Below are 12,610 nucleotides of genomic sequence, written 5' to 3' on the forward strand. Positions count from 1 at the left end.
ATTTATGTAACAATTATGTCAACTTGCAAATTCCGAGGAAGTTTTGCGAGGTTCTTTTGCATAAAAAATTACTCTGGGTACGCGTAATCATTAGGCGAAACTTTTATAAATTTCTCTCTATGATATATTGAATATAAAAAATTAAGGCGTTTTTTGCTTCAAGTAGTTTAAACTGTCAAAATCAGCTCGTGAAAAAAAACTGAAATATATGTGATCAAATGTATATTAATGCAACTTGAAAACAAAAAAATCCTTCTGTGCGACTGGTGTTAAATCACTTACATAAACCGGGAGAAGACAAACTGGAGAGCTAACCATTGAGATTCACCACTGCCTACACAATTTGACCATAAAATTTGAACTTACATCTTATTGTTGTCATTATAATAGTTGCAATTGTATGAGCAGGGGAAATTTTTCTAGAAAACTATTCTGAGAACGTTAGTTTAATAATAATTTTTGTATTTAGTTAAAGAGTTGTTTCCTTGTTTCAAGCAAAATAATATATTCGTTTTTTTAACCAATAAATCTGAATAGAATTTATCACAACCTAAAAGGATTTTGTCACGACAATAAATTGTCACAACTTAAAAGGAATTTGTCACAACCACTAGCTCTGAAAAAATTTGTCTTTACATGAATGTAATTTGTCGCAAAATCTGAGCAGACCATCTCATTCACAATTGGTAAAAAAACATCGCAGTACACTACAAAAGTAATCTTACTCCGGTCGATTAAATTTTTAACAGATCCAACTATGCACCTCTTCTTTGTCGTTCTTCATTAAACTGTTGTAGAGAGTTTAAAGTGCTTATCTTTTTGAAAAGGCCTCGTGGAAACTCAATTTTGATTCAGTAGATAAATCTTGTTACATGTCAGCTATCTTTGAGTATTTGTTTAACAGTAATGTGAACTTGAAAGTTCCAAAAAAACATTCGCCAAAAGAAAAACTTTTAGATTTCTTATTGACATGCATCTTTCAATCTGAGCTTCTTTTGCCTAAAAATATTCTGGGTAACCGCAACAATTAGGTGAAATTTTTAGAATTTTTTCTTAATGAACTTTTGAATATAAAAAACTAAGGCTTTTTTTTCCTCCAAGTGATATACACTGTCGCATTTAGATCGTGAAAAAACTGAAAGTTTTTTGATCAAACGTAACCTGAAAACAAAAAAATCCTTCAATAAGAGTTGAGTTAAACCATTTATATAAACCGGGAGCAGACAAACTGGAGAGCTGACTATTGAGTTTCACCACTGCCTACTTAATTTGACCAAAAAAATTGAGCTTACATCTTATTGTTGTCATTATAATAGTTGCAATTTTGTGAGCAGGGAAAATTTTTCTAGAAAGCTATTATGAGAACGTTAGTTTAATATTAATTTTGTATTTAAATTAAGAGTTGTTTCCTTGTTTCAAGCAAAATAATATATTCGTTTTTTTACCAATGATTCTGAATGGAATTTACCACAACCTGAAAGGATTTTGTCACGACAATAAATTGTCACAACTTAAATGGAATTTGTCACAACCACTAGCTCTGAAAATGGTTTGTCACAACATGAATATAAATAATCACGACATCTGAGCAGACCCTCTCATACACGATTGGTAAAAAAACATTGAAGTACACTACAAAAGTATTCTGACTCCCGGCGATTAAATTTTTAACAGATCCAACTATGCACCTCTTCTTTGCTGTTCTTCATAGAACTGTTGTAGAGAGTTTAAAGTGCTTATCTTTTTAAAAAGGAGCCGTGGAAACTCCATTTCGATTTAGTAGGCAAATCTTGTTCCATGTCAGCTATCTTTGAATATTTGTTTAACAGTATTGTGAACTTGAAAGTTCCAAAAAAACAATTGCCAAAAAAAAACTTTTAGATGTCTTATTGACATGCATCTTTAAATTTGAGGTTTTTTTGTCTGAAAATATTCTGGGTAAGCACAACCATTAGGAGAAGTTTTTATAAAATTTTTTTTACGAAATCTTTGATTCAATAAATCAAGGCGTTTCATTTGCTCCAAGTGCTATACAATGCCAAAATCAGCTCGTGAAAAAACTGTTTTTCTGATCAAACGTATCTTTTTGTAATCTAAAAACAAATCAATCGTTCATTAGGAAATGTGTTAAACCATTTATATAAACCTGGAAAACACAAACTGGAGCACTGGCCCTTGAGTTTCATCAATGCCTACATAATTTGACCGAATAAGTTGATTTTACATCTTATTGTTGCCATTACAATAGTTACAATTTGATCAGCAGAGAACATTTTTCTAGCAAGCTATTATGAGAGCGTTAGTTTAATAAAAAATTTTGAATTTAAATAAAGAGTTGTTTGCTTATATCAAGCAAAAAAGGTATTCGTTTTCTTACCACTAGCTCTGAAAATAATTTTTCACAACACAAAAGGAGTTTGTCACGAAAAAAAAAATTGTCAAAACATAAAAAGAATCTCAATATTTTTTGTCACAACATGAATATAATTTGTCACAACATCTGAGAAGACCATCTCATACACAATTGGTATGAAAGCAATTGTGAAGTAGACTATAAAATAATCTGACTCCGGGGGATTAATTTTTCAACAGATCCAGTTATTCACATCTTCTTTGTTGTACTTCATAAAACAGTAGTAGAGAGTTTTTAGTACCTAACTTTTGAAAAAGGTTCCGTTAAAACTTAATTTTGATTCAGCAGGCAAAATTTTTTGGATGTCAGCTATTCTTGAATTTTTGTTTAAAAATAATGACATTTGAAAGTTCTGATAAATGTTTTGCCAAACAGAAATTTTTGGATTTGACATGCATCTTTCAATCTGAGGTTCTTTTGCCTAAAAATATTCTGGGTAAGCGCAACAAATAGGTGAAATTTTTAAAATTTTTTCTTATTGAACTTTTGAATATAAAAATCTAAGGCTTTTTTTGCTCCAAGTGATATACACTGTCACATTTAGATCGTGAAAAAACTGAAAGTTTTTTGATCAAACGTAACCTGAAAACAAAAAAATCCTGCAATAAGAGTTGAGTTAAACCATTTATATAAACCGGGAGCAGACAAACTGGAGAGCTGACCATTGAGTTTCACTACTGCCTACTTAATTTGACCAAAAAATGTGAGCTTACTTCTTATTGTTGTCATTATTATAGTTGCATTTTTATGAGCAGGGAAAATTTTTCTAGAAAGCTATTATGAGAACGTTAGTTTAATAATAATTTTGTATTTAAATTAAGAGTTGTTTCCTTGTTTCAAGCAAAAAAATATAATCGTTTTCTTACCAATGATTCTGAATAGAATTTAGCACAACCTGAAAGATCTTGTCACGACAATAAATTGTCACAACTTAAAAGAAATTTGTCACAACCACTAGCTCTGAAAATAGTTTGTCACAACATGAATATAAATTATCACGACATCTGAGCAGACCCTCTCATACACAATTGGTAAAAAAAACATTGAAGTACACTACAAAAGTATTCTGACTCCCGGCGATTAAATTTTTAACAGATCCAACTATGCACCTCTTCTTTGTTGTTCTTCATAGAATTGTTGTAGAGAGTTTAAAGTAATTATCTATTTAAAAAGGAGCCGTGGAACCTCCATTTCGATTCAGTAGGCAAATCTTATTGCATGTCAGCTATCTTTGAATATATGTTTAACAGTAATGTGAACTTAAAAGTTCCAAAAAAAAACATTTTCCAAAAGAAAAACTTTTATATTTCTTATTGACATGCATCTTTCAATCTGAGGTTCTTTTGCCCAAAAAATATTCTGGGTAACCGCAACAATTAGGTGAAATTTTTAGAATTTTTTCTTAATGAACTTTTGAATATGAAAAATTAGGGCTTTTTTTTGCTCCATGTGATATACACTGTCACAATTAGATCGTGAAAAAACTGAAAGTTGAAAGTTTTAGATCAAACGTAATCTGAAAACAAAAAATCCTTCAATAAGAGTTGAGTTAAACCATTTTTATATACCGGGTGCAGACAAACTGGAGAGCTGACCATTGAGTTTCACTACTGCCTACTTAATTTGACCAAAAAATGTGAGCTTACTTCTTATTGTTGTCATTATTATAGTTGCAATTTTATGAGCAGGAAAAATTTTTTAGAAAGCTTTTATGAGATCGTTAGTTTAATAATAATTTGGAATTTAATTTAAGAATTGTTTCCCTTTTTCGAGCAAAAAGTCTATTCGTTTTTTTACCAAAAAATCTGAATACGATTTATCACAACCTAAAAGGATTTTGTCACAACAATAAATTGTCGAAACTTAACTAATTTGTCATAACCGCTAGCTCTGAATATAATTTGTCACAACCTGAATATAAATTGTCGCTAAATCTGAGAAGAACTTCTCATACACAATTGGTAAAAAAACACTTGTCAAGTAGAGATAACATTTTTTTAATTGAGGAAAAATTTTTTTAACGAGGAGCGCAAAAAGCAAGTAAAAATACTAATTGTGATTCTTCCAAAAAACCATTATCCGAACTGGCATTGCTATTTAAATGATTTAACTTATAGTCTCATTAACCCAAGTATGTAAGTCAATTAAGTCAAGCAACGTCAGAACACCTAATTGGGTCTGAAAACCCCAGTGCGCAACCCAAGTGGTTTTGATAGCGAAGAGATTTTTTTCTTCGTTCAGCTGGTTACAACAAGGCGCTTTCACTCTCCTGCAATCTTGCCCGTTAGACGCCTAAAAATACTCCCAAAGCATTCCAAAAAATTACAGCAAATTGTACGGCAGAAGCAATATCAAAACTCAGATATTATTGCTATCATTCTCTATAGATCCATTAGAAAACTTAAATAATACTGACTGATAGTTCCAAAAGTTGGATAAAACCAAGATGGCGAATAATGATGAATCCCAAACCAAACAACTTTTTTGTCATCTTGGTTTTGCCAACTGTGTGGAGAATCATTTTTGATTTAAAACTTCAATTGGATTCCGTCCAGAGGATATCGGTAATATCTGAATTTTCATAATGATTTTGCTTTAAACGTTTTGTCAACTCTGTTGGAAATTTTTGGGAGAGCTTTGACCTGTGTACTAGATAAAAATGTAGAAGAGTGACAACGCAAAGTTATAATTAGCTATAGGAAAAAAATGTTCTATGTAGTCTCTCAATAGTACATGGACAATTTAACAGTGGATCTTGCATAGCAGTCGTGTTATATCATCTTTCAGAAAATAAATTTTGCTCGAAATTATCTGTCTAACAAGTATTCTGTCTAAAAGAGGAAGGAGATCTCAGAAGACCATCTCAAACACGATTGATAAAAAGAAACAATTGTGAAGTAGACTATGAAATTAATCTGACCTCGGGAGATTAAATTTTCAACAGATCCAATTATGCAAATATTCTTGTTGTTTTTCATAAAAATGAATTAGAGATTTTTAAGTAAATAACTTTTCAAAGAAGCGCTGTTGACACTCAATTTTGACTCAGCAGGCAAAACGCGTTGGATGTTGTCAATATTTGTTTGACAATGTTGTCAACTTGAAAGTTCCGAGTCAAGTTTCGCGAAAGAAAAATTTAGATTTCCTTTTGACATGCATCTTTCAATCTGGGGTTATTTTGCTTTAAAAAATTTTGGTAGGGCGCAACATCAGGAGAAATTCATGCTTGACCAACTATTCATAAAACTATGGTGTTTTTTGCATAATTTGGTTGCTGTCAAATTTTTATGAGATTTGCACCAAGTTCTTTTAAACACTAATGGTATCAACGTAAGCATAACAAAAAGACATTAATTTCTAGCACCCTAGAGTTTGCTGACTTTTTAAATTTAGGTTCTACATGAGTTTATGTAGTTGTATATATATATATATATATATATATATATATATATATACATATATATATATATATATATATTTATATATATATATATATATATATATATATATAATAAGGTTGTTACATACAGAAAAACCGACATATATAAAAGCAGGTAAATAATTTTTCTGAATTTCTTTATGATCATTTCTAGGGCTTGTACCATAGCGTATTGTTTGTCGAAAATCAACTCATGGGACCAACGATTAGATTGTGTTGTCAATCTTAATTGTCTCAGTTTTTTTAAACATTTTGTACAATGACTCACAAGATGAGATAATTTTTCAATGAGTTTTGCCCACTTGACCGATCAAAGGCGCCATGTATTTTTCGACTTATGCGCATACTTTGTTTAGCTGAATTGAATAAATAACGCTATGCTGTGGTGAAGATCCGAATTAGAAATCAATACGTAATGAATTTCCAATTGGCGAGTTTGTGCCCGTACTTCGCTTGCGTCGTGGCTTCGTTGCGACAACCAACTTGCGCTTTCTGGATTACACAGCACCGCAGCGCACAAAAAACATGGCCGCGAATATCGGTCTGCAATTGCGCTCAAACTAATATTAGGCTGTCTAAACTATATACCAAGTATTATTGTTGTAAAGCATAGAACAGAATATATATGATATATAAAAACAATTCATTTACAACTGAGAGGTGAACGAAGTTTTATACTCAATAAAAAGAGTTTGAGTTTGAACGTAACGCTGGGGGAAAGTAGTTCTTGTTATGACTGAATGATCTATTTAACTGTTATAAAATACTGCCTCTGCCTCAGTAGCACTCGGCCATTTCAAGTACCATTGGGGATTTCTGCCGCAGGAATTTTGCGTATGCAAATGATAATGGCTCAAATCCTTGGCTGGCGTTCTAGAGATTGTGTCAAAAGTGTGTGACAATTTCTTCGATGGGCGTTGGTTGGGCTTGAACCCACTTGTGTCAATGTTCTAGGGCTGGTAGGTAATAGTTCACTGCACTAGGTTAACATCTTTAGCTGCAATTTTTTCATTCTAATGTTTCAATCTTACAATTTTCAAATTGCCCCGAAAAAAAATTGGAGAACGGCAGTCTGTATTCAACGGTTTCGAAACGAAGCGCCAAATTTTTAAATTGTCATAGCGGTCCGCGGTAATTCTCGAGTACAATGCCGCACAAATTCAGCTTTCCAATCAGATTTTTTAACTTTCGGCTCAATGCCATTAAAGGTGGGACTAGGTTGCCTGGCCCTGCTTTAATCGTGGTTCAATGTTGAAATCAGACTGATAAGAGAAAAGGAACGGTTAACAAAAAAAGAGGCAAAAAATTTTAAACTTTGGTTTGTTTCTGACTGGAAAAAGCCTTAAAAAAGTATCAAAATATAGAATTTGCTGAACAAAAACGCTACGCTGACCTGAACCATAAAACCACTGAAAACAAACCGCGCGTAGCAGAGATTTAATTTGATAATCAAATGGATTTTTTAAATTTCTTTAGATCAGTGGAACATCCAGAAAGAAGGAAGTTGTGATTGCCTTGAGGCGTGTAAACCAAAATCTGATAGCCGTATCGATAAGCAACTTAAAAAGAAATTGAAGGAGCAGGGATTCGATATGTGGTCAGCCAGGTTCTTCTTTTTGTATTTGCATTTTTACAACTGTACCATTTCGAACTTAAAAGAATATGATGATAAAACTGCTGTTGTAGAAAATGCTGCCGTTGGTCAGTAATTACACAAAAAGGCATTGACGACAGCTGTGATCTACACGGCCCCGAATTGACTAGGTTAGCGGCTGGCCAATAACTCAGAACACTTCCAGTTGTTCGGATGCTTTCGATATTGTATTTTTTGTAGTAAAGCAGAAAACAATAAGAAAAATTGGACGTAACTGAGCAAGGCCCTAACCGCAGTCGGAAAAAATAGTTAACTCTTCCTCCCATTGTTGATCGCTGCGCCGTTTTCCTGCTCATCAACAAGTTACAAAGCTGTTGGCAATTTTTTGAATGGAAGAAAAGTTTAGAGGAAATAAATATAAAATTGTTGCAGTTGTATTCGTGCCGTAGTGGAGTGTTCTTTATTCAACCACTTTTGTGCTCTTCACAACTGTGCCATTCGAAAACAACTTGTGTTCTTCCGACTGCCAGCGTTTAATGTGCTCTGTCTGATTCTCCCAATTTTTCAGTTTGATGTTTTTCTTGGTTTTAACCCTGTTTCCTTAGTTTTACTTTTTGTGTTCGCAGTACTTGGTTTTCTTCACTCGCTTCTGTTGCACTTCTGTCGTCGGAAAGACTACAATCTTTGATATTGAGTTTCCGGGTCCGATTTCGGATTCATCCTCATTTCGTCTGGTTACATACTATTTGAAGTAGTCATTTGAGACGCTAGTCTTCGTTCTATGCGGCTAGAACTTTTAGCAACGGAGAGGGTCAAGAGTTTGCCGAGATGACCCGAATTTTGATACTGAGGTCAAGTAAGCCGAAAAGTATCGGGATGGCCGTACTGTAAGTTGCCCCTGGGGGCCAGTGGGCTCGGCGCGTGCTTCACTTCGATAACCCACCCGCGTTACATTCAACAGTCGATTAAAGGCATGGCCATGGAAAGCGTTCCGCTTCACTGAGGCCCGTACTCGATACGTGTCTAAAAATAGACAACTTTGTTTTTTTTGTGCATTGGATTAGTATATAAATAACTGTGCAATGCTGAGTATGTATTTATTTGGTCAACTAAATATTATTCTGATAGATTACGTAAATAATAAAAATTTCCGCCGGCTTTTATGTCTGCTTTCTTTTACGTTGGCTTACTTTGCGTTCACAATTAGAAAGTTTTTGTTAATACGTGCCAAAACGCTTGTATGGCTGATTTGAAAAGAGCAACCGCAATCTTCCATCTTTTATACCATATTCGGTTTCTGACAATTTTCAGACCAGAAAATTGTTTATGTGAGGGAAGGAATTTATCCTTTAGAGATTGTTATGCTGATTAAGTTAGGATTAGTCCATTTGCACTGTGAATGACGTTCATTTACTTAGTGATTGGAGATTGCGTAGCGTTTGCTATTTAGGCTTAAGCGATTATTAGATTTCTGTAATTGTATTTGGATTTTGCGTCGCGAAAGAGAACTTGAAATTCTAACATCACTTTTGAAGAGCGAATGACAAAGTTTAAACTACAACTGAACTTTAGCAGTGAAATGAGAGATATGAAAAGTTTTTGCAATTTACTGCTCAAAAGAAAATTAAGAATACCATGAGTTGATCATGCAGCACGACAAAAATTTCAATTGTTTTACTATCGGAACAGACAGTTTCTTGTCTAATAGAATGAACAAACTAAGACAATATGAAGTTTTGAACTAAATCAAAATTAAAGGTAAAATTGACGAAAATGAACAAAATGCGGTAAGGATTATTATTCTCAATATTCAGCCCGTATGGCATTCTCCTTTTCTCCTTTGCGGGAAAATGTTCATTAACACAGTAAAAAAAAATAACGTCAAAAATAGATCTTACCGGTTGAATATTGGTATATTTTTAATTTATTTAATGAAAATTTTTGATTTCAAATCAACGATGTTGTTTTTAATCAAGTTCATGATCCGCAACGTTCTGCTCCGTTGCCAGTCATTTTGCGATCCGTAGGGATATTCTGCTTTAAGCCTTACGTCCATCTCTCATTTGGGTTGCGTAGTGAACATGTACCTATAAATGCGGTGCTAGTTTCTGGAATTTGTTCATTACATCCTTGCGTATTCTGGATATTCTCAATAAAATTTCCCTGCACCTTCTGACAGAGAAAAGTTCTGAGTCAGAGGTATCGCTTACTTTTGCTGTTTTTTTGTTTTTTCACAATTGGGTGTCAATTGCGGAGCGGTTGAAGTTGAAATAGCAGGTTGGGTTATTTTATAGCGCCGCAGTTGTCTGTTCAGGGTTAAAACATAAAATTTGTGTTATTTCCGGTCTATCTTCAAAATCTTTGTTGTTTTTTGAATCTCGTTTTGGCATTCGTATCTTTGGTGCTCAATTTTGCTGGTGATGGCACAACATGAGCGGGCAGAGAATACATTGCTCACATCATCTGCTGGTTTTTTGGATTGTTCCATCATTTTGAAACAGAGGTTTATTCTCATCAGCTTTTTCTTGTCGCTTTGATTATTTTTCTCTAATGTTTTCTCGTTTATTTTTGGCGGTCGTCTGTCTGTATACTTGGCTAGTGCAGTAGATTGTTCGCGCTTGGTCCTGAATTTCACTATAATGAAAAATCTGACTATGACATCTGTTTATTCGTTTCTTTGATAATACTTGTGGTTAGGCTTATTTTGCATACCGTACTGTCTGGCGCAAAAATTTGATACAGCCCATCGACGTTGTAATTTTGGCGTCTTCTGCTATAGAATTTCCTTGCAATTTGCACCTGTACCCTTCGTTCTGTTCTCTGAATGGGGTGTGCAATAACCTCGATCACATTAACCTCTTTTCATTGTCCTGCATATTTTTTGTTCCGCGTATGCCTTAATTTTTGCGGCACAAAAGAATTTTTCTGCCTCTAATTTGCTGCGCATGTCCGTGTCCACCCATTGTTTTTCTGAGAGGTATGAATGACTGACAATTGTATCTTCTTCTAAATAAGTTTTAATTATCTTATTATAACTAAGATCTTTGCTGTCTAGTTTAGTTGTTATATTAAATGTTGGTGTGCTAAATTTTCCATCAAAATGTCCCTCAAAATGGGGTAAGTTTATTGTTTTTGGTTGGCTATTCTTTGTTTTTGTATAATTGCACATATTGCATGTTCTAAGTTAAGTTGTTTTAATAAGTCTTCATGCATGATAATTGTCTTTATTTGTTTGCACAAGAAATTCAACATGCCGGACTGCCATATGATCATTAGCAGATGCTTAAATGGGTTCAATATAATTTTTTTGTTTAATCAGTTTTAAATTATACAATTTTTTTTCTAGTTAAACACATAGCTTGTTATAGTCTAATAGATCTTGGGTCTCTTTATTTATATACGTCTGCTAAAAATTTAACAATATCTGGGCTGAAAACATTTTTTAGTGTTCTCCTGTGGGATATATAGAATACTTACCTATGCCTAGTAGAAAATATTGCTCAATTTCATTTTGGTTTTCAATCTATTCGTATTTATTCGGTTGTTTCTTTGCATTTATTTAGAGGTGACCCTTTGCTATGCAGAGTCACTGGTTTTAAATTTTTACCAATATCAGTGCACGTTTTACATTCACCAGCTTTTGCTAAAATATTGCAACGAATATATGTCCGACAGATATTCGGTGCAGAGAAAGCATCCCGAAACTGCCCGGTTGAGTAGAGTAAATGTGTTCTAGTACTGCATCTTAGGTGGCCTTGCGGAAATCAATTTTTCATCCAATCAGAGGCAGCTGTTCTTGACGCTCATTTCCCTCCAGTACAAATAAATGTAGAGGCCTATCTCTTTTAGGCGGGCTTCATCCCATTTTTAGTGTTGCGTATTTTCCTGTCAATATAGCAAGCAGTTTTTTGGTCTAGGTTGAAAATCTAGGTGTAGTCTAGGTGTAAATCTAGGTTGTAGGTTAATCGGAATGCGACAAATTTTTCTGGAAAAAAGTTCGAGAAATTGCGACGCAGTTGCTTGTTTAATTTTGCATGTAGAATTTTCTATATTATTAACGATTTTACACTTTTTTTGTTGTTGAATAACTGCTAATCCAAAGCTTTTGAACAGATTCCGTCTTATGATGTTGTTCCGGCCGTCATATACCACAATGAGATATGCATCGTCACAAGACCAGTGATTTTATGTAACTGTCGTGACAAGCTTTCTCGGGACCTTGGTTGTTTCATTTGACAAAGTTTTCCAATCTTTCTCATCTGTTGAATAGTCCATCGATTTGCAGGGGCAGTTCTTAATATTTTTTTGGCAAGACATTTGGTGATGATTCTGCAGACGCTACGGGAATCGGTCATGGATTTTGAGGAGATATTGCCAAACTGGATTTTGCTGTTAAAAGGCTCTAATTTGTTTGCCGTCTTTCTTGAGATAACGGCAACGTAGTTATCCGAGTCACTATATCATAATTTGAGTTTTGCACTTGTTCATATAGCTCCCTATAGCTAGTGATGTAGTTTTCTGATTCTTCTTAGTCACTTTTTTGTTTTTGATTCAATTTGATTGATGCTGGTTTGTTGTGGTGGTCATATTTGAGATTGTATCCTTTTAGATTTTCTGCGCATCTTCGCGAACTGGTTTGAACTGTATTTACTGACTGAGTTTGTTTTTTTTCGAGTTTCGGTTGATATTTTTGCTGATTTTGTTTTCCCATTTCCAAATGGATTGCGTTTTCTAGCGCTTTAGGAGGTGCTACTTTCTCTTTGAGTAGTTTCCTTTGCGTCTCATAATCCAGCAAATTCAGGGTGAATGTGTCATGAATTAGTGTAGTCTCTTCATCACTAAGAATGCAGTCGTCGGCTTGTTCAATAAGTTTTCCATAAAAGCTTTCAACGGATTCAACTATCTTGATTCAAAGAGAAAAAGAGGAATCTATCATTTCTGATGTTATTAGTTTTGATGAAAGTATCCATGGCCTTCCTCAATTTTTTCATTGTTCTTTTTTCAATAAGAAAGTGGGGGTGCTTACATTTTAAGATTCTTTGACCTTCGGTCCCTATATAAAATTAGAGAAGAGATGTAGTTTTTTGGCCACAAGTTTCCAGCGGTTTATCCCAACAAAAGATCACAAATTCATCAATATTCTTGCATTGATTTAGCCAAGTTA

The sequence above is a fragment of the Convolutriloba macropyga genome, chromosome 13 (genome assembly GCF_964194025.1).
Source record: "Convolutriloba macropyga chromosome 13, txConMacr16.3, whole genome shotgun sequence".
Lineage (NCBI taxonomy): Eukaryota > Metazoa > Xenacoelomorpha > Acoela > Convolutidae > Convolutriloba > Convolutriloba macropyga.